The sequence below is a fragment of the Microtus pennsylvanicus genome, chromosome 9, assembly GCF_037038515.1.
Source record: "Microtus pennsylvanicus isolate mMicPen1 chromosome 9, mMicPen1.hap1, whole genome shotgun sequence".
Taxonomy (NCBI): domain Eukaryota; kingdom Metazoa; phylum Chordata; class Mammalia; order Rodentia; family Cricetidae; genus Microtus; species Microtus pennsylvanicus.
Genome location: NC_134587.1, coordinates 29,587,861 through 29,592,167, shown reverse-complemented (window position 1 = coordinate 29,592,167; position 4,307 = coordinate 29,587,861). Strand labels below are relative to the sequence as shown.

At 36.7% G+C, this 4,307-nt stretch overlaps 1 protein-coding gene across 13 annotated transcripts in view; it reads left to right on the top strand.

Moving 5' to 3' along the window:
• Positions 1–4,307, top strand: part of Mbd5 (methyl-CpG binding domain protein 5) — a 297,548-nt gene that overhangs the window by 94,974 nt on the left and 198,267 nt on the right. The window lies entirely within an intron of this gene.

Here is a 4,307-nt window from a genome sequence, read left to right as displayed (position 1 = left end):
CTCTCGAGCCTTCTAACTTTCTTTTAACACAACATTCACACAAACTACTAGGATTATTTCTGAAGAAATGTTTTTATAATGTCTTATTGTCTTTTCCAATTGCTAACCATTTCCTTTCAACTTATTTTGTTGCCGTCCGTAGACTTCTGTTTGTGTTTAGCCTATGGCCTGTCAAGTTAGACCACTCTGCTGCTCTTCACACTGGCCTGCATAGCCCCTCTTCGTTCGTTTTGTGGTTTTCATTCTCATGTAGTATCCTTCTCACTTTGCCTATTAAAAAGTATATCTTTCCTTTGACACCCATTCTATAAGTCTGTTTAATAGGATAAAAGGAAATACCACTAAGCCTCACTCAGTCTCTGTCCTTTCCCTGCCTTCGCTATTCATGCTCAGTCTGTAAAGAAAAAGTTGTTGCTAGCTGTTAGTGACTGAACTTTAATACTACAGATGGTGTTTGAATTGTCAATTAGGAAATCTCTTTATGTAAAAATGATTTACTTGAGCTAACTAACCTTTTAGTCCCTTAGTAGCCAAGAATGTGGCTCATAGTACAGCTCTTATCTAGCATGCCTAAGTAAGACTCCCAGCATCACAAAGTGGGGTGTGGTGGTTGCCAGTGAATAGGTGGCACAGAAAAATTAAAGAATTTACCTAGTTTCAAAAATATTGATAACAGACTGGAACCCAATTCCTTCTTCATTTATTAAGACTTCTTTTTAAACATATCACATGAGACCTGTAACTTAGATATGGTTCCCTAGATATTATGTTTTCCTGTGTGTAATAGCTATGACTGTTTAGTTTGAATTTTTAAAAGAACAAATGCATTTTGGTGAATTTAAATTGAAAACACCAAATGCCATTTATATATATATATATATATCGTATTGATTAAGTATGTAGATTGATCTAGGTAGAGGTATATAAAAGAATTCATTTTAAAGCATTAGGCTTAAGTAATAGATTTTAATATTTGACCACTTGGGAGCTTATTTAGGTTTTCATTCCATTTCACATTAAAGTAATTAACTGTTAACAATTTTTATTTTATCTTCTGAGGAATTTACTCAAATGCTATTCTAAATTCTGCAAAATATGAAAACTTAATTCTTGACATCTCAAAAATCCTTACTTGTACTATAGTTATGTGAATCAGTGCTATTTAAAGTTCGAATTTTAATATGCCTTCTTATCCAGAGTACTTCAGTCCTAATGCATTTTCATGTAAGTGGGATGCAAAACATATTTAACTTGCAAAACTCCATGGAAATGTCTTAAATACTTTGTGCTTCATTGTAGATAATGCATTTAAAAATAGACAAATTTAAAAGTACAGTTAGATTTAATTATAAAATATTTAGGATTGTTCAATTTTTAGTTGACAAATAATTCTGTATATTTATGGAGTATACCATGATTTTATTTGTGTATACATTGTAGAATTACTAAATCTAGCCAATTGACATGCTTTGAGCTCATTAGTTAATATTTTTAGAGAAAGAATATTCAAAATTTCTTAGCAATTTAAATATAAATGAAAAACTGTATTAATGATGGTCAGTATAATACAGCACTGACACTTAAGCTTCCAGTCTAAGTGGAGCTTTGAACTCTTGAACTAACATTCTTTTCCTTATTCTCTTGCTTCTGACTTTCACTTAGTCACTGGTAACCATTTCCCACTGTTCCCATGAGATTCCAGATGTGAGTGGGATAAAACTGTTATTTCCTGCTTCTTGTCATGTCTTTCCTGATCCATTCATGTTGTCATAAATGCTAGAATCTTTGCATTGTAAGGAAATATAATATTCCATTCTCTATCTCTAGCACATTTTCTGAGTCAGTAATTCATTGATGTACACTGAGATTTCTTAAATATCTCGCCTGTATAAATAATGCTGAAATGTATAGGAGGGCACCAATTTTTCCTCAACTTAACTGTTCTCAGTTCTTTAACATATTTTTTAGTAAGACTGGTAGATGATATGACAGTTCTATCTTTAAGGTATTTTTAAGCATTTTTTCATAATTTTTTTCCTTATTATTTTTGAGGAAATCTCTTATAACATTCCCACTACAGAAAGTAGAACAATGTAAATTTCATTTTCTCCAAATTTTTGCCAACTTTTGTTATTTTGAAAATGACCTTTCTAGGGACAATTTTATCACTTTGATTGTGGTAGTTCACATTAATATAAGCTATAGATTTTTTTCAATCTGATAATGGAGCATAGGTCATCAAAATGTACATATTGTTTTATTGAATCAATCTTCATCCTTATTACATGTCTGGGCATCAACGTACAGATGTAAAAAGGGACTGTCCTCATTTTGTTTTACTAGCTGTGATAAAGCACTGACAAAAAGCAACTTGGGGAAAGAAAGGGTTTATCTGGCTTACACATCCTGATCATAGAATATCACTGAGGGAAGTAAGGGCAGGAACACAAGCACAAGCAGAGGCAAAGTCCCTTGGGGAAAGTTACATACTGATTTGTTTGCCATAGCTTGCTTCCAAGCCCACTTCCACTACCAAGACCACTTCCACAGAAATGGCAACACCCATAATGAACTGTATCCTCCCATGTCAATCATTAATGAAAACAAATGTGCACCCACAGACTTGACTACAGTCAATCTTATGGGAGCAGTCTCTCAATTAACTTTCCTCCTTCCCAGATGGCTCCAGTTTGTGTCAAGTTGACAAAATTAGCCAGCACAGAAACAATTAAAAGCTTTATTCAGCCACAGATCAGTGCTACATGGAATTTCAGATTCATTAGTGCTTCTGTTCACAGAGCCTGTGTTTAGAAGACCACACCTTGGATGTCGTGTTGTCAATGTTCAATGTGTGTTGAGTCACAAGTAGGTAGATCATACAAGGTCTTTTTTTTTTTTTCATTTTTCTTTTTTCTACTTTTTTAGGATCTTTTTGTTTTGTTTTGTTTGTGTCATACATCCCAATGAGTTTCCCCTCCCTCTCCTCTTCTAGCGCCTCTCCCATCCCCATCCACACCTCCACTCTTTCTCTTCAGATACAGGCTGCATCCCTATGAATATCAAGTTGCAGTGAGACTAGGTACCTCCTCTTCTGTTAAGACTGATGAGGCAATCCAATAGGAAGAATGAACCCCAAAAAGCAGGAAACACAGAGAAAGCCCCTCCTCTCATTGTTAGGAGTCTCACATGAAGACAAGTTACACAACTAGAACATAAATACAGAGGGCCTAAGTCAATCCCTGAAGGCTCCCTGGTTGTTGGTTGAGTCTCAGTGAGCCCCTATGAGCCCAGGTTATTGATTCTGTGGGTTTTCTCGTGGTGTCCTTAACACCACTGGTTCCTACAATCCTTTCTTCCCCATTTCTGCACACTTTCTCAAGATCCATCTAATGTTTGGCCGTGGGTTTCTGCATTTATTTCCATCAGTTGCTGGGCACAGCCTTACTGATGACAGTTGGGCTAGGCACCAATCTATGAGTATAGCAGAATATCATTAGCAATAATTTCATTGATTTTTCTTTTTTGTTTATTTTTTGTTTTGTTTTGATTGTATCCTAGGTCTCTTGGGTATCCTGCCTCTGGGTCCTGGCCCTCAGAGGTGAGCTCCTTCTCAGGGTATGGGTCTCCAACTGTGCCAGTCATTAGTTGGTCAATCACTTCCACAATTTCTGTTTCACCTTTACCTTAGCACGTCTTGTAGACAGGACTAATTGTAGATTGAAGAGTTTGTGGCTGGGTTGGTGTCCCTGTCCCTTCCCTGGAAATCTTTCCTGGTTACAGGAGATGGCTGGTTCAGGTACAGATCCCTTTGCTAGAAATCTTAGCTAGGGTCAGGCTCATAGATTTTTGTGAGTTTCCATTGCTCTAGGTTCCTAGCACATCCCAGAGATGCCCCAGATTAATTTTCTCTTCCAGTATTCTCTCCCTTTATCCTCCCTGATCCCTTCTGCTCTCATCCCTGTTTGCTTTTCCAGGCTGCCCCCTTCTATTGGCAATGTCCATTCTATTTCCCTTCACAATAGGATTCATGCATTTCCCCTCTCCCCCACTGAGCTGTTCCTTAGCTTCTCTGGGTCTGTGGGTTGTAGCATGGTTCTCTTTACTTTACAGCTAATATCCCCTTATGAGTGAGAACATATGTTTATCTTGATGGATTTGGGCTGTCTCAGTCAGGATCTTTTCTAGTTCCCTAGTTCAATCCATTTGCCAGCAAATCCTGATGTCATTGTTTTTAACAACTAAGTAATACTCTATTGTGTAAATGTTATCTGTTCTTTGGTTGAGGGACATCTAGTTTTTTCCAGTTT